Below are 19,241 nucleotides of genomic sequence, written 5' to 3'. Positions count from 1 at the left end.
GTCCAAGCGGTTTGCGAGGGGTCCACTTGAGGAAAGGATCCGATAGGACCATTGACAAGCTTGTCCCCAAACTCCTGACATATCTCACTAAGGACCTCGAAAGCTGCAACTTGGGCACCCTCCCAAGGTGTCTGTCCATCTGACTCCACACTCCAGCCTTGCCACTGTGGGTGATCAGCATGGGCTAGGACAGTCACTCGTACGTCATACCACTATTGTCCCTTAGTTACCACTTCACTCCAAAAAGTAGCGAGACAGTTCCGCATACCTGACTGAGTGTAGTACCCTCCAAGTAGGGTGGGAGTTCCAAACAATGCCAAAAACGTGTCGCTTGCAACAGGGACTCCTAGGGCTGCCATTTGTATCAAAATGGTATAACTCCTATGAGACAACACGATCATAGAAAAGGGTTACATAACATAATCTGAAACTTATAAGGGGAGGAACAATGTAATGATATGAATGAATGATTTATCAAGATGCATGCACGTTCCATACGTCCTCACAAACTTAGGAAAAATTAAATCCTTAACGATATACGTGGTGGCATACATATGTTCTCTCAATATAATCGTAACTAAATGAGCTACATGTTTTGTTGTTAATGTACCTATAGAAGATTCATTTCAGCCCATCCCAATAATTAAATGTACAAGAATGTAATCTAGGCTTTAGGTTGAATATATGAGAGCGGTAAACTAAATACTTCCATATATATAGATCCATATATATATTTTTGTATCAAAGCTACCCGATGAAAATTTATTACCCACAATTAAATATGCACCATACACACATACAAGCATGCATATACAACCGTATCAAAGCTAGCTCTCCCCAATAGCACGCTCACATCTTGCGGTCAAGCCACTCATTAACTTACCTTCTTACCTAGGCGTAGAGGCATTCAATCCATAAATTACCACTCAAGTGAATGGCATCCATACAATAGCATGTCGTATTGACAATGAAAGTAAAAACCCGTCCCATGTTAGTACTTATATAGCCACCTAATAGTCATTAACTGGACATAAAGGAGATGACCACTGGCATACTTTAAAATTTTAAAATTAAACCTTTGTTTTAAATACACATTTGACAAGTTTAATGTTAAACCTTGCTCCAATGCCAGCTGTAATAGAACCGTCCAATTTATAAGAGCACAAGTACAATAGCAATCACCGAAGCGATCGAACCATCATACTTGAACCCATATAAACCCGATAGTCCGATGAAATCACGAAGGATCTCAAACAAACCAACATACAAACCAAGATCATACATGATTCAACACAACCAGTCACATGTTACAACATGTTCACAAATAGTTCTCATACATCAGAGTTTCAATAGAGTTATAACAACCCAAATTGAGAAGTAGCGGAAGCAACATAGTTTTGAAACATCATCAAGATAGTTTAAATACATAGCTAGCTTAGGATCATCTCCAACAAAAGCACATAGGTGAGATGATATAGAATGATCATGCCCTTGGTCTTACTCTCCATCAACTGCAGGAGTTATGCAATGCTTGTAGTAGCCATGGTACATCACGTCATCTGCAACAAATGGGAATAAACCCTAAGTACGAGAATGTACTCAGCTAGACTTACCCATCATAAACCAAAATAATAAGACACCAAGGAGTATGCATGGCTTTAAAAGGTGGAGTTAGCTTGACAACAATTTGCATAAACGCTTAAGTAACATAATGTGGAGATTTAGTACCTCTAGCATCATTTTGAATACCTATTGAATTAAGCATCTCTAGATTAGCACCTGTACTAGAGCAATCACTTGATTAAGCTAACAAGCATTAGTAACCATATCCGATATCAAAATAATTTGAGCATCGTCATAACCATTAATTTTCAATTAGTGCTTCTACGTTGTCGCTGCTTAGTCAAGTTCTTACTATCCGAGAGAGATGGCGATTCGAATCGATTCCTACCCAGCTAGAGAATTTATTCCTAACACAAACCGAGGCACACCTCGCGAAGGTAGCCTTAGGTCACCTTTGGTATAATTTAGGACTAACTCATGGGTCAAATCAGCACTGCACCCTCAGAGATTCTACCAATCTGCTAGGAAGATCGAGACCCGGTCTCGCCCTTGGGCTCACACCATTGGCTCTCCACACATCCTTACTGCCTCTAGTGTGCACACTTTCACTTATCGAGGCCTGACCTGAATTGAGCTACTCGACTTTATGGTCTTATCCTCAGATCTGGCCAGCTAAGTGCTAGGCATGTGTTCAATATGACATGGGGACGTACAACGAATCGGTCCTTAACCGATACAGACAGGGATAAATAGGCACTCAAAACCTCCATGCCTTGTTGCTTCTTTATCACGATCCCACCCGGTCTCCTTTATTCATTGACAGATGGTTATATTCCACGCTAGCACATATAGCCAACCATGATTAGTTATCAGTCTATATCATGTAGGTGATAGGTAATCACCTGACTTCTATCGACAAAGCATGCTAAGTATAAATTTGATCGTAGACCTACATAGGATTCAAGATATATATATATATATATATAGACAAGGAAGATATATGTAGCAAGTGATTCCAATCAACTCCTAGTGCTTAATACATCAACATAAAAGGACTCAAGTTGATAGTTTGAAAACATAGGAGGCTTAAAATGCTCCAGGGCTTGCCTTTCACAAAGGTTGAGGGCTGGTGATCTGGGCACTCAGGCAACTATTCACCATCAGGCTCGTCGTCTCCTAGGACCTCCTGTTGCTACACTTCCTGATGATCTTCCTAGGGATCGGCCTCATACTTCAACACGGTGATTTCTTTTGTCGCACCTATTGCATGCATATGCAAAAAGTGAGAATCATGAATGCATAAGAAGGGTCATGGATGACATGTCATGATAATGCACATCATTAAATGATGACTATCATATAAGGTCATTAGGATGATAACAAGTTTAAATTCTTATTTACTAAGTAGGTGCATATCTCTTCTCTAGAAATTTCAAGAATCCATACTAAGTCCATTTCTGGACCACAACACAATAGCTACAAGTTGATATCATAACTGGAGTTCTACTCAACCAAATGCTATGATTCTAGACTTTCTGGAAAGCTTATAAAATTTCCTACATCTTTCATTTAATCACTAAAAGCTGATTCAACTACTATCCTAGCCAAAACAGGTAAACTTCTCAGGTCTATCTAAAAATTCCAGAGAGTAAGTATTTCGGAAGACCAACTTCTAACAGCTATAACTCTCAAACCATTTGGCCTATTGCCTTCAAATTTTGACATAAGCTAGATAAAGAAATTCTCTACAACTTTGTTATTAACTATTTTTATAGCAAACTTCATTTTGCCTATGCAAAACACCTAGCAATAGAATCTGTCCACACAACTTCTATAATTGAATTTTGGAGCCATAATATTTTACTGCATACAAGAAATCAAAATTGGGCACAACCAAAGGTACCAAAAGTTCATAGGAATCATACACACTCTAGAAAATATGATGATCAAGCCCAAATAAATTATTTAAATGCCTTTATTAATTTATTTGGACACTAAGGTGAAATAAGAAAAATATATAGAAAGTCCACAATAAATTCTAAGAAAATTATAGTACCCTACATATGACCCCAAAAGTCTACTGTATAAATTTCATGCCAAATAGACAAGTACAACACCCTCTACATACACGACAAGTTATAAGGGCTGATTTTAGTGAAAATAGTTATCCCTATTGAAAAGTATCAAACAACAGATTTCATATTTTTCTTAGCTTTTCTAAAACCCATTAACACTATACAAAAATTTGCATGGCAATAAGTTAATTTTCTCCTTATGAATTTCCTCAGAAAACGCCATTTATTAAAAGATAAAAAGTAAGACCCTAATTTAATCAAGTTTACTGCAAGTTCAACATTTTTCCTAACTAGATCAAGTCAACACAAGATCAGCAAAATTAGAATCACAATTTTATCACTTTCCTAGCTCAAGTTATGCATTTTACAAGATTGTAAACAATTTAAAAGCACTTATCTAGCTCCATTTAATTCTTCTAAAAAACATCCCAAACAGTAGGTTTCATATTTTTATCAAATATTACACTTCATGATGAATCCAACAAAATTTATTTCACCCCATTTGGACATCTACAACTCTACTTATGAATTTTTGAAACATGCATTCAAAAATATATGAAAACAAATAAGGAAATTAATCAATACACGGACTGACAGATGGGGCCTGCTGGTAAGTAGGACCCACACGTCTGTGATACAGAGCAGAGGAGGTGCTCCGACCAGCGATATCTCGCCGGCGGTGAGATCACTGGCGACGACGATGACACCAACGTGTTCCCCACATTGAGCCATGTTGGTTGGTGGTGAAGACGCGACCTAGGGTTCACCAGAGATGGCTCGTCGGTGGCAATGGCAGACGGTGAAGATAGCGCTGTGGTACGCCGGCGTTCTCCGGCCATCACAGTATTCGGTGAGGTGCGCTATGGCTTCGTGGAATCCTAGTGAAGCTATCTAGGGTGGTTGGGGTTCCGGTGAGGCGGCGGTGAGCTCCGACCGCATGCATGCCAAAATGGCGACACACAGAGCACGGTGGTGCTCTCGCCGTTCTGGCTAGATGACGGCGAAAGGTCGATCTCCGTCATGCCATACGCTAGGTCTAGGCTTACTCAACCTAAGGCGTGTGAGAGAGGAGGGAAGCGATGGGCCAGCTCGGCAACGGCGAGCTTGAGTACCACGGCGGCCATGGCTGACGTGGTGGGAGCGGCGGTGTGTTCCTGCATGACCGCACAGTAGCATCTAGCCTAGTTCCTGCCTAAGCATAAAGACCACAAAGCGGCTACAGACCAGAAAAGAGGAGGATAGGAGGTGTGGTGGAATGGCGTGGCCACGATGAGTCGAGCGCGTGGCTGCGCTCCAACATGCTCAAGGCGATGGCGATGCGAAATGCACACTTACCAAGGCTCGGCAAGAGGGGCTAGCGGGTCAGGGTGGATGAGGTGACGATGGTAGAGCTATAGGCAAGCTGGATTGGGTAGTGGTGCAGCGACGATGGCATGCGAGTGGGTGGAGCACTGTGGCGGCAATGGCGGGCATGGTCGCCTCTGTGCGGCGTGGAGAAGAGAACAGTGAGCGAGAGATGAAATGGGAGCAGCAGCACGTCGCTCGGTTCCTCTACTTTGGAACGGCTTCACGGGGCCAACGACGGCGTATGGGCACCACGTGGTGGGCGCGCGCTGCACGCTGTCGGCCACGACTGGTGCTGATTTGAATCAGCTCTGTTGATTTAGTCAGCGCAGTGCCCGACTGACAGCGCGATTTTGCGATCGTTTAACTTCAAATCCGTGGCTATTAAGCGAAAACCATAATAATCAAAGTTGTAGAGCTACATATAAACTCCAACTTTGCTTTAACGAACAACCTCTTATTTGCCATAGTTTTCAAAATACAAAGCTCCAAAGTAGGTCACATGAAACTAAAATCACAATTAACACTTGGCCAAAAATTCTAAGTGTAGCAACAACATTTCTAGGCTACTTGAGAGCTATTTTTGAGCATGCTATGCACCGAATTAGGTCTTGACCCAAAAATAAAAGTTGTTACTCTTGTCAAGTACTATAACTTTGCTTAAGGGTGCACTGCCATGTAAACAATCTATGCTATAGTTCAACTTAGGTGAAACATACAACTTGAAAATGGTAACTTACACTATAACCATGACTTAGAGGCCAATTTGGTCCAAATCATAAATACCAAAGTTGTTCCATGTGACATTCTAAACATGTTTTAAGGTACCCCTAAGGTCCCACAAGCATTTTATACATTGGTCACATGTAAACCCTGGCATATGTAAAGCATTTAGTGTCAACACATGTGATATAAGCAATCATAGAGATAAAATTTGAGATGCTCATGCTCATGAATGATCAATGATGCTTGTGCTTGTGCAATGCCAATGCCAAATGCATACTTAACACTAGGGTGTTACAGGCTATGAACCACCTGTAGAGCATTGGGTGCTACAACATCACAGTACATAGTTTCCTCATCATCACCTACATGTTCATTCTATAGTTCAGGATTCCTAAGATAACCATCCTCATCTGCATCATCATTGTCTATGTTGTCATTGTCTATGTTGTCATTAGGTTGGGTACCCACACCAAAATCTCACTCTATGACAGTCTCATATGGATTAGAATGACCTCGATATACAACAAACCTGATGACAACCTTTCTCTTCAAATGTTTATCAAACATAGCCATCAACTCTTGGTCGTTTTACTTCTGGGAAAGATTTTAGACCTTCATCATAATATTGAATATGAGCTACTTACAAATAAACAAGCGGGTACTTCTCTTCCACTGACTCAACAAACGTCCTCATAATTTATTTTGTCTGAATCAACAACCATGTCAAAGCTGAAACATTTCATATCTTGTCTACACTTCTTACGGTTGCCCAACAATTTAATTTTTAGCTTGAAACTAGAATTAGGATCCATGCTGTTATTCAAAATCAAAATAGCGTTTCAGGACTTGGTAAACTTGTAACTACCGCTACGAGTACAAAAAAATGTAGACTCACTCTTGTAGCCAGTCATCTTCGTCGAAGTCAATGCCATCTTGGTCGGAGACGACGGTGCCCTACTCGGGCTGGACCAGCTCGTCCTCCACCTGCTGCCTATGGGAGGGGCCAGCGGGAGCCGTGCATGCCTCGCTGCGGGATGGGCCAGCCGCGCCAAGAGGTGCTAGAGGTTCTGGTCGCTGCTGCCTGCAGGGGAGGCTACCGACTGTGAAGCCGCGCTGGCCACCCTTGCCGGAGGTGGCGGCCGCACCAGCATGGCCGCGGCCAGGGACGCCTAGTGCTGCGCGGACCAGGCCTGGGCAGGCGCGCTCTACGAGTCGAGCAGCGACGCCTCCACCACGACGCCCTAGGGTTGGAGCAACGGTGCCTCCTCCACGAGTTGGAGTGGATCCCGGCACACCTGGATCAGGAGAATCTAGGGCAGGAGATCCCGACGGACGCCCCTGGCTGGCTGCGGCGGCACCCTCCCCCATCGGTCTCGCGTCGCAGCCCTCACGGTCGTTTTTTTCCGATTGCGATAGCGCCCGACGCCCGTCCCTCGCTGGGTGTGATGCGGCGGCTTCTGAAACACAGAAGGGTATTTTTGTCTTTTCTTGTATATATCAGTGGACAAGCTAACAGAGTACCCTAACAGACATGACAGAAGGCCATAGAAGGAATAAAAGTTCGTTTCAGGGCCATACAAGTAAGTTAAAAAGGGCCATACAAGAAAGAACCATTTTTTCTAGGGTCATACAGGTAAAAAGCTCAAATATTTATTGTTTTTATCTATAATTGGTCAAACATAATATAATAAAATATGGCACTGTGCTAGAATTGCATATTTTTCTGGACAGAGAGAGTACATCAGTACTACTCTTCCAATAAATAAATTAATTTTTAAATAAAGTTGTTCTAAATCAAACTTTTAAATTTAATAACTAAATTTATAGAAAAAAGTGTGAACATTTATAATACCAAATAAATATTATTAGGTACATAATAAAATATAGTCTCATAATTTGCATATTTAATATCATAAATATTTGTTTTTTCTATAAATTTAGTCAAACATACAAGAATTTAACTTAAAACAACTGTAGAAATTGATCCATTGAGAGGACCGAGGGAGTACTTATAATATCTTCGTGCATGTTGAATTGTCATAGTCAAACTATCTTAAATTTATAAGAAATAATATCAATATATAACTTAAAATAGGCATGCTATTAAAATTATTTTATATTTTTAAATCTTAAGACGTTTTAATTTAGTATTATTTTAAGGTTATACTTTTTTTTTTGTAGAACAAAGGGAGCGCGGGGTGTCTGAGGTTGAGAGAGGCCAGTAGGCCACCTAGGTGAGTGACAAGCGATAAAAGAGGCCGTGAGTATGCAGTTGTAAAGGATAGTAAAATGAGATGGATGAGTGGTACAATAATTTTAGATCCCGTTTGTTACCCTGAAATTTGGCTTACCCATGTTTTAGGTTAATTTATTACGAAAAAAAAATACTATTTATTCGTCGAAAAGTATAGCCGAAGCAACACGTGCGAGTAGTTTATTACTCCCAATCAAACTTTTTTTTTTGTAACTTTAACCGGATACTGCTGTACGACTTACTTTTTGTGAGCGCGTCGCGTGGCGCACGACGTACATGACGCAAACGTGCATGATGGATCTCAACGACGGCGAGGTATGGGCCGGGTGGGGTGGGTGGCCTCGCTGATGCAGGATGGCGGCACGCTGCCGCTGCGTGGGATGGGAGGCTCCCGACGACCTGTGTCGCCGTTTATGGTGCCCGCCTACCCAGCTTTGGCGGAGTCTGCGGCTCTGCGCTGATGAGCCAGGCATAGGATACACGCACCCTGTTCGCTTGTTGGTTTCAACCAGCCCAAACCAGCCAACCAACAGTGTTTTCCTCTCACATAAAACCAGCACCAGCCAGCCCAAACCAGCCCAGAAACCAACCAGCGAACAGGCCGACGATAAACAGCAAAATAAAGGCTGCTGAGATGACTAGACGGAGCAGATAAAGGCCAGACAAGACTCCTCCTGAAGCAGCAGCAATGGTAGGAGTATGGGCTCGCTCACGTAGACGCAGGAATCCAAAGGAGTTTCTTGGGTCCTGGTCCGTCCGTTCGTCCGTGTTTAGTAGTACAAAGCAACTGTCACGGTTGAGACTTGAGAGAGCCCACTGACCTGCAGCTGCATGCGGAGAGTATGCTCCACATCCTCCGCTACTATAGTTGGCCAAACGCACGGGCATGGCCATGTACAGCACTACGTGGCTTGGTAGATTAGTTGTGTCGTGTCTGTTAGTGTCGTCGTGCTGAGGTGTCGGTCTAGACACGGCACTCTTAGGTCTTAGTCGTGCCGTGTCACTGGGCACGGCGGCCCAGCAGTGCCCGTGCTGGCACTGGCACTATAAGTGCTCAACACCTCAAGTTGATCGGAATCACAAAGTCTGAATGTTCAGAATCAAAGAACTTATCAAAGACTCAAAGTCACAAACCGATCAGAACCACAAAGTCATACAAACTGATCAGAATCACAAACTGACCAGAATCAAAGAACTTATCAAATACTCAAAAGTCACATAATCACACAAACATAGCTCTTGTCATCGGATCCAGCCATCGCCACTCGTCGGCGCTCCGGTCCCTCAACGGCTTCAGACAAAACAGAGGAAGGGTTAGTAGAGATTGAGGGTTAGGGTTAGGGTTAGGGTTATGGATTGACGGCGACTTACCTTCAAAGCCGGAGCACCAGAGTCGCCGGCGAGGTCGACGAGGCACGGATCCGGCGGGCACAGACGATGAGGGATGGATCCGGCGAGGAAACCAACGGATCCGGCGAGGTCGATGATGGATCCGGCGAGGACGAAGCGAGATCAAGGGTTAGGGTTAGGGATTGTGCCACTGCCGGCCAACAGTGGCTCCAGAGGCCACCGGAGAGCGAGAAGAAGAGAGGAAGTCGGAGGCCGGAGATCCGACGGTCCGATGGGAGTGAGGCCGGAGATCCGACGGATCCGGCGAAGTCGACGACGGATCCGGCGAGGACGAAGCGAGATCAAGGGTTAGGGTTAGGGATTGAGCAGGGGTTAAGGTTAGGGATTGTGCCAGTGCCGGCTAGCGGTGGCTCTAGAGGCCACCGGAGAGCGAGAAGAAGAGAGGAAGTCGGAGGCGAGAGAGGAGAGCGAGTCGCCGACGCGGCGACGCCGACGTGGCGACGCCGTTGCGCCGAGAGAGGAGAGCGAGGCGAGAGAGGAGCGGGTGAGACGGCGCTGCGGGGGAGAACCGAGAGCGAGGCGACTGACTGACTGAGAGCAAATGAATTAGAGCAACGGAGACACCGTCGGCCAGCTGGGACGGGCGGTTTTATACCCCCGATTCCAACAGCGGATCCAACGGTCCGATGGGAGCGAGGCCGGGGATCCAACGGCCACCTGCGGCCGAGCCGTGCCGCTGCCGGGCCGACCCATATAGCGTGCTGTGCCCGTGCCGGCACTACGGGCCAGAATGGTGGCCTCGGCACGGCACTAAGGCGGGACCGTGCCAGGCAGTGGCACGAAGGCCGTCGGGCCGGGCCGTTCCTGGACGGTGCTGATTCGTGTCGTGCTTATGGAGCCCCAATACATGCATTTCAGTTTGAACCATGTCTTTTAGTTGTTCCACGCTCCATGACCCACTGCATGAACACCGAAACAAAAGAGTTAAATTTGGCCCTTCACGTTATCATCTCCGACATGCATGCATCACCGATCAGGTTTTCAAATGCGGTTTTCCCAAAACTGTCATGTAAACATTGGCCGGGAGTTCCCTAAACCATTTTCTAATCCTTAGTTTTTAGAAAAATTAAAAAAAAACCTCTCTAACGACTCCTAATATTTCTTTCTAAAATTTACGTACTCCCCGACGCGGACGCGACCTCGCGCGGATACGGGTTCCTCCTCCACACCTCTGAAGCCAGCCGGCGGCGCCACCTCGCATGGAAGTGACGACTATGCTTCTTCTGTTCACCCTCCTCCTCACCGGGCAACGAGGCTGCACCTGCACGGCCTCTGTTGTTGCCGGTGAAGGCGGGTTCAGCGTGGACTTCATCCACCGCGACTCCGCCAGGTCGCCGTTCCGCCTCCCCGCGCTGTCCCCGCATGCCCGCGCGCCGCTCGCTCCAGGGCGAGGTGCTCGGGCGCTCTTACAGCGGCGCGTCTCCCGCGGCCGCGCTCGTGTCCGCGGCCGACGGCGGCGTCGAGTCCAAGATCATCACCAGGTCGTTCGAGTACCTGATGTACGTGAACGTCGGTACGCCGCTGAAGCAGTTGCTCGCCATCGCCGACACCGGCAGCGACCTCGTGTGGGTGAACTGCAGCAGCAACGGCGGCGGCGGTGGCGGCGACGGCCCCACGGACGCGGACGCAGTTGTACTGGGTGTTCTCCGTCGGAGGCCGTATCCATGTCCAGTGCGTGTCTCCCGGCCTCGCGAAGCACAACTGGTAATCTGGCCAGTACACGAGCACGACGATGCAGTCGCCGTCCGATGGGTCCGACGAGATGATGGCCCAGACGTAGAGGTAGTCGATGAGCTCACGCGCGTCCAGCGTGGTGGCCGCGTTGGCGGGATCGTACACCCACAGCGACGAGTCGTACTGGTACACCGTGTACATGTTGGCGACGACGGCGCCGCCCTCGTCGTGCACGCGCCGCACCTGCTCCACGGTGGCCACCGAGGGGAGGGTGTCGATCCGCTGCCCGGTGACCGGGTTCACGAGGTGAGCCTCCGCGATACAAACTATATTCAAGTACCATTTGCTCTTGAGTATATGTGTATATTCAAGTAATGCTCTTGGCCGGCTACACGCCTGCTTGCATGCTCCTGTTTGCTGGCGCAAGGTGAAGCTGCTGGTGCCGTCTCTGCTTGCCTAGGCCCGGTGGCGGCGGCGGTAGGGAGGTTACGGCGTGAGAAAGGGTTCGGCGCACCCCTTACAGTCCCGCGACAAAAAAAAGTCAGGAAAAAATTGATGTGGAACTCAAATTTAATTTTTTTGAAGTTATTTATTGGAAATTGTTGGAGATGCCTTTCTTTTTTCCTCCCAATACCTTTTTAGAAGTTTGAAAACTACATTTAGAAGGAAAAAATAAGAAACTCTCGAAGATGCTCTCAGATCCTAGCGCAGGCTACACACATTCTTAAAAGCATTCCCTCCGTCCATAAAATAGTGCACTTCAAACAATCTTCTTATTGACCAAAATTCTTGTAAAAATTAAATATACTAATAAATGCTGTTAGATCCGTCATGAAATAAGTATTGTTAGTTTTGTAATGGAATATATTTTTCATGCATAATTATTTGGAATTATAGCTGTTACTATATTCTGATATATAAACATAATCAAACTTATAATAGTTTAACTTGGACTAGATGTATAAGTGCATATTATTTTAGGACGAAGAGAGTAGTTTTCAACAGTTCATTTTTACTTTTAGCAGCACCAACTAATCTAATAATTGGAAAGCGGAGTCTTGAAACAATAAGAGAAAGGGTTTTTACATTCCATTGAATTGGCACTTGTGTGCAGAAAAGCAAATGGCCAACGTGACTGTAAGGCACTACAACCAGAAAGAAGATTGAGAAATGCAAGCGCGCTTGAAGACTTTTAACTGAAGAGAAGCAGAAAGAGCAAGAAAATCCGTAGAAGTGCCGGTACAAGTAAGCCATCAGGGGGGAAGCAAGGTTACAATAGCAAACAATGCAATCAAAGTGGTTAGTAGAATTAACAAGGAAAGAAATCAAGAGGGGCATAAAGCGTCCTAGAAATTATCAAGTTGAAAGCAAATCATCAATTGAAACCAGTGCACCAATGGGCAACAAAATGATGAACCTGGGACAGTCAAAACAACTAGCAAAATCAGCAAGAATGAAAAGGAAAGAAATTGTTCAACTCAAGAGGAGCAGAAGATTGGCTGCAGAAGACTGATCAAGATCGTGCGTGGAGCCAACTGCCGATCCATACCTCCAAAGAAGTCCAATCCTTCTTTAGAGCGTCAACCTTCACCAGGCTAGGCGACGGGCGAAAGGCTTTGTTCGGGGAAGACCGGTGGATTGACGGGGAGGACGTTGCCACCATCGCCCCATACCTTCACCAGAGAATTACGCAGCAGGTGCGACGCACGTTAACGGTCAGACAAGGGCTCCATGACAGAAGATGGGTGCGCTGCATAAGTGGAGGTCTCTCAGTGCTCGAGCTCACTGACTACCTACATCTCTGGGCAGTCGTTGTGGACATCCATCTTGGCAATGAGCCTGACAAGACCATTTGGCGCTGGACGCCAGATGGATGCTACACCGCCAAATCAGCATACAACATGATGCACAGCGGATCCATCAAAATGCCAGGGCATAGATTGATCTGGAAAACGTGGGCTCCGCTCCGGGTCAAGATCTTCCTTTGGCTTGCCATGAAAAGACGACACTGGACCGGCGACAGAAGGGCGAGACACGGTCTCGAGGCACGTGAGCTATGCTACCTCTGCGACCAAGGACAAGAAACAATCGACCACATCATTGCGGTATGCCCGTTCTCCCGTGAGGTGTGGTTCTATGTCCTGCAAGCGCTCGGGCAGCAAGTTCCACCAGCCTCCCAAACGACGCTCTCCTGGTGGCGCTGATTGCGGTCAGTGTTCAACGGCGATCGGCGAAACGGCATGGACTCCCTCTTCGCCCTCGTCTCCTGGCAACTATGGAAGGAATGGAACGCAAGATGTTTCCGGGAGTCGACATCGACCGTTGGCGACCTACTGCACATCATCAAGGCCGAAGCCGACCACTGGATTCAGGCTGGAGCAGGCGGGCTACGTGCGCTGGCGTAGGGCTTGGACGTCGTCAAGATAGCCATGGATCAGGAACGTTTTATTTCATAATGTAGCGTGCACAAAAACTAACGGCCGGGAGCAGAACTCTTGTATTGTATTATAAACTCTTTCTTCTAATACAATGATATGCACACTCGTGCGTATTCGAGAGAAAAAAGAGGAGCAAAAGACGTACTAGAATCCATACCCAGAGTGAAAGAAGAAGCGAAGACAATGATTCCGGTGCTAGTAAGATATGGAACTTTGGGGGGCCAACATGCATCTGCCAACACTGCCATGCGATCATGTGGCATGGAGAGAAACCAATCCATAGCCGGGGGGGGGGGGGGGGGGGGGGGGGGGGGGGGGGGGGTGAGCAAGGGAGGGTTACCTTGCCACCACTAAAAGAACCTCCAAGTTACCTTGCAAGTTTATTGGCAGCAGATGGGGGCAAAAGTTCAGCAAACTACCAACAGAATATCAGATCTTACAACTCCATGTTTGCACTCACATCAATGGGAGGGGCTGTAGACAAAAACATAAACAAGGGGCGTGGACCTTATGTTTTCCGACTGAAAGGCCAGAACTACCACCGCATAGGCACTTTTCTACCTCAAGAAGGAGACAAGCCTCGCTTCCAACAATTATACATCTATGATACAGAGAATGAGATCCATAATAGGCTCCAAGTGTCAAGATCTGGTGAATGTAGTGCCCCTCTAGATGAAAGCTTTATCACGGGCCTGGTAACCATGCTCAACGAGAACAACACACTGGTGCAGTCATTCCGTATGGCACGGGATAGGTTTGAGGGTCACGAATACCATAACCTAAGAGCATCTCCAAGAGTTTGTCAAATTTTACTTGGCAAATCTTGTGATTTGCCAACTCCCAAAATTATATGCCAAGTAAAAAAACAATCCATCTCCAAGAGTTTGGCATTTTTGACTTGGTAAAATAAAAAAACCCGTTAACAAAACGAGGAGGTCCGCTAAGCGAACGAAGAGCCCCGCTAAGAAACGAAGAGCCCCGGATGCCAAGCCGTATACGCGCGCGCATATTTGCGCGCGCGGAGGGAAGATTTGCCAAGTTGCTATTAATGCCAAGTTGTTTTGCCAAACTGTTGAAGGCTATTTTTTCTTGTTTTGCCAAAATTATATGGATGCCAAGTTGAGATAGCAAACTCTTGGAGATGCTCTAACCCTTAGATTACTTGGCAACAGAGAACAATATGCTAGGCAATGCAACATGCCATCAGCATCAGAAATTGCTGCCCTGATAGTCAAAGATCCAGCCGAAGGAAGCAATAGACGTGACATCATTCTTGAGTACAAAGATATGAGACCTAAAAGGGTATCAGAACTCCACCCAAAATTTATGGCCATGCAATACCCGTTGCTTTTCCCTTATGGAGAAGATGGTTTTAGACCTGGCATAAGATACAAAGAAAACGGTGCAAGGAATGGCAAGAAATCCATCACCATGCTGGAATACTATGCAGATCGCCTCCAACAACGCTCTGATCAATCGATGCTGATGCTGACGTGCGGAAATCTGTCAATGCAGTTCCTAGTTGATGTCTATGCATGCATCGAACAATCCAGGCTTGACTGGACAAGAAGGAATCAGGGAGCTCTAAGAACAGAGCTTTTTTCTGGGTTGAGAGATGCAATCGTAAAAGGTGATACAAGGACAGAACAGGTTGGGAGGAGGATACTACTTCCAGCAAGTTTCAGAGGAAGTCCCAGATGCAAAGAACAAAACTACCAAGATGCGATGGCTATATGTCGTTGGGCTGGATACCCTGACTTGTTTGTAACATTCATATGCAATCCTAAGTGGCCAGAGATCCAATGCATGCTTGATGAAGCTGGGAACCAGCAGAAGCCAGCAGCACGACCTGATATTGTGGTTAGAGTGTTCATGCTAAAACTAAAGGAGTTAATGATGGACATTAAACAGAGGCGGCATTTCGGAAAGACTAAAGCAAGTAAGTATGGAAAACCTCACCAAATAACTAAAAATAGATTGAAGTGTATGTATGTCTTTTGTTTATAGACTCCATGTGCTGACACTCAGGCCTCTGGGGAAAAAATTGCAGTTGTATACACGATAGAATTCCAGAAGAAGGAACTCCCACATGCCCATGTTCTAATATTCCTTGAAAAAGGGGAGAAGTGCCTCAATCCCTCACAAATTGATGAAATGATATGTGCTGAGATCCCGGAAAGTAAAAGGATCCAGAAACATATGAAGCTGTTAAGAAATTTATGATGCATGGACCATGTGGAGAGGCAAATCCAACGGCGGCATGCATGGTGAACCACAGATGCATTTATCAGTTCCCAAAAAGTCTATGTGACGAGACTATCATTGGTGAAAATGGCTACCCAATATACAGAAGACGAGATGAAGGTCAGGAAATAGAAATAAGAGGAGTCAATATGAACAATGGACATGTTGTGCCATACAACAAATCTCTCCTGGTCAAGTTCCAAGCACACATTAATGTGGAGTGGTTCACCCGGTCTAGATCAATCAAATACCTATATAAATATATCCAGACAGAAGAAGAAGACCAAGCAACATCAGTGATTGGAGAAGCAGGTCTGTCAAAGAGAAATGATGAGATTAAAATGTACCTGGGATGCAGATATCTCACAGCATATGAAGCTTGTTGGAGAATATTCAGGTTTAACCTGAACTACAAAGAACCATCTGTTCAGCGGCTACGGTTCCACGTGGAGAACGAACAAGAAGTGATTTTTCCTGACTCGACAAACCTTGAGGAAATAATAAAACTGCCAGGTTCAGCAGTTACCATGTTTACAGAGTGGATGGAGACAAACAAAAAGCATGAGGATGCCAGGGAATTAACATACCCAGAATTCCCGACCAAATGGGCATGGCATGCCAAAGAAAAGCAATGGGCAAGACGAAAAAGAGGCAAGAAAATTGGCAGAATCTACAATGCTCATCCTGCAAGTGGAGAAAGGTATTATCTCAGAGTGCTTCTGAATACTGCAAAGGGCTGCACATCATTTGAAGACATCAGGACTGTCAATGGAGTCGTGCACTCTTCATACAAGTCAACATGTCATGCACTAGGACTTCTAAATGATGACAAGGAGTGGATAGACTGCATCAAGGAAGCATCCGACTGGGCGTCTGGGATGCAACTACAGCAATTATTTGCAACCATTCTGTGCCACTGTGAGATTACCGACCCAAAGAGCCTGTGGGAATCAAACTGGGAAGCACTCTCTGAAGACATGCAGCAAACAGAAAATTCGACCAGCCACCTTGCACCTTCCCATAAAAGAAAATGTGCTTTGATGAAAATTGAGAAGCTAATGGAACAAGCTGGAAAATCACTGAAGGAGTACCCTGGAATAGAGACACCAGATATGGCCGAGTTAAACGATACCGAAAATAGACTCATGAACGGAGAAATGATCCATGACAGAGACAAGTTGAAGGATGAGCACCTACAAATACTGAAAAGTCTAAACATAGATCAGAAAAGGGCCTTTTATGCAATAATTGAATCAGCAGAGAAATCACTAGGGAAGCTAATATTTGTGGATGGCTATGGTGGGACAGGTAAGACATACCTTTGGAAAGCAATCACAACGAGGCTACGATCAGAGGGAAAGATAGTAGTGGCAGTTGTGTCCAGTGGCATTGCAGCACTTCTGTTTCAAGGAGGAAGAACGGCACATTCAGCATTCAACATTCCAATGATCCTTACAGATGAATCGACATGCTACATCAAACAAGGTTCACACATGGCTGACCTACTAACAAAGACATCACTGATACTGTGGGACGAAGCTCCAATGGCACACAGAAATTGCTTTGAGGCACTCGACAAGAGCTTACGAGACGTGTTGAGGTTCACTAATGAGAATAGCCTTAAATTTTGTGACCGTCAATCGAGCACAGCTGCAGAAGACTGCGGAATTTGCAAAGTGGATACTACAAATTGGTAATGGAGACACGGTTTCATTAGATGAGGAATGGGTTACTATCCCCAGTGACCTGTTGCTACAAAAAGGAGATGATCCAAAAGCAAAAATCATTGAAAGCACCTACCTGGGCCTGCACGACAACTGCTGTGATCAGAAGTTCCTAGAAGAAAATGCAATATTATGTACAACAAATGAGGATGCCAAAGAAATCAACGAGTATGTTATGGAACAAATCCAGGGTGACACAGTGAGTTATCTGAGCAGTGACAGTGTGTCCAAATCGATGCACTACAACCATGAAATGGAGCATCAATATCCAACTGAGTTCCTCAACACCTTAAAGCACTCAGGAATTACAAACCACCAGCTCAAGCTCAAAGTTGGCCTGCCGGTGATGCTTCTTCGTAACATCAACCAAACAGCGGGGCTGTGCAACGGTACTCGAATGATAATCACACGACTTGGGGAAAAGGTCACTGAAGCACAGATCATAACTGGAGCATGCATAGGGGATAAGGTATGCATCCCTCAGATCATCATGACACAGTATGAACCCAGGTGGCCATTCATGCTAAAAAGAAAGCAGATCCCTTTCTCTGTGTGCTTTGCAATGACAATCAACAAAAGCCAAGGGCAATCTCTGAAAAAGGTCGGGCTCTATTTTCCGAGGCAGGTTTTCACCCATGGGCAGCTCTATGTAGCAGTTTCCAGAGTCACAAAGAGGGATGGGCTGAAGATCCTCATCACCGACGAAGAGTGCCCCGGTGAAGGGATGGCGAAAAACATCTTCTACAAGGAGATCTTCTAAAATGCGTGCATGTAACGTTTCAATAGAAGCTGTGTTTCCCAGTGATGTAGAAACGCCTCTCTGTAACTGTAATGTAGTGGTAGTAGTACTGTCATTGTTTCATGCAGTAAGTTTATGCTAAGCTTCTGCAGAGTCACAAACAGGGATGACTGAAGATCCTGATCGCTGACTCAGAAGAATGCCAGGGCAAAGGAATCATGCAAAACATCGTCTAAGAAGGGGTCTTGTAAAATGTCTATCTGTTGTATTATAATATCTGAATAAGAGCTGGGTTCCCCAGTGGTGTAAAATAGCCTGTCTGTAAATTTGTGATAGGAGTGGTACTGTGGTAGTGGTATTGTAGCATGCTAGCAGCTGCAGCTCCATGTCGAACTGTCTGATTAATATTTTCCAATGTCGCAAGGAAAATTGGTGATGCGGGTCTATGAGCCGATGAAGTTTGTCCTGCATCGGTGTTTGAATTGGTCTCCTAGTATTTTTAATCTCTTGACGAGCACCGAATCAAATTACTGTGACATCACATTGAATTGTCAAAATATTCCCTCCGATCCAAATTACAATTCAGGTTAGCTTTTTGCTAAGTCAAATTTCTCTAAATTTAACTAAATTTATAGAAAAAAAACTCAAATAACTAGAATACTAGATTGGTTTCATTAGATTCTTCATACAGTATATTTTTTATAGAGCATTCATTTGAATTTCTAGAGATCACTATATTTTTTCTGAAAAATTGGTGAAAGTTATAGCTAGAACAAAGTTAGAATGGACTAATTTGAATCAGATGGAGCAGCATGTAAAGAGAGGTGAATCTTCCTACCCACACGCTGGAGTTGATCTGCCCGATGCGGCCGTGGACCGGATTCATCCGTCGGCATGGAATGCATAGGGGCGGACGCGGCGACTCATGAGCGTAACCACCGCAGGTATCGCGCTCCATTGGCGACGGCGTTCGGCAAGCCGCATCTATCTGGAGAGCTCTATGTGGCGACGGGTACGGGCCCACACGAGACCAACGGATCGGAGACGCCA

The 19,241-nt window shown here is 45.4% G+C and overlaps 1 long non-coding RNA gene across 1 annotated transcript; it reads right to left on the bottom strand.

Moving 5' to 3' along the window:
• Positions 1 to 16,728: 16,728 nt before the first annotated feature.
• LOC136487501 (uncharacterized) lies at positions 16,729 to 17,828 on the bottom strand. The gene is made up of 3 exons (XR_010767283.1): positions 17,231 to 17,828; positions 17,048 to 17,128; positions 16,729 to 16,820 (listed from the first exon to the last, which is right to left on the bottom strand). It is a non-coding gene; the product is annotated as an uncharacterized lncRNA (long non-coding RNA).
• Between the last annotated feature and the right edge of the window lie 1,413 nt (positions 17,829 to 19,241).

Source organism: Miscanthus floridulus, chromosome 1 (genome assembly GCF_019320115.1).
Source record: "Miscanthus floridulus cultivar M001 chromosome 1, ASM1932011v1, whole genome shotgun sequence".
Lineage (NCBI taxonomy): Eukaryota > Viridiplantae > Streptophyta > Magnoliopsida > Poales > Poaceae > Miscanthus > Miscanthus floridulus.
This window is presented reverse-complemented; position numbering and strand designations above follow the sequence as displayed.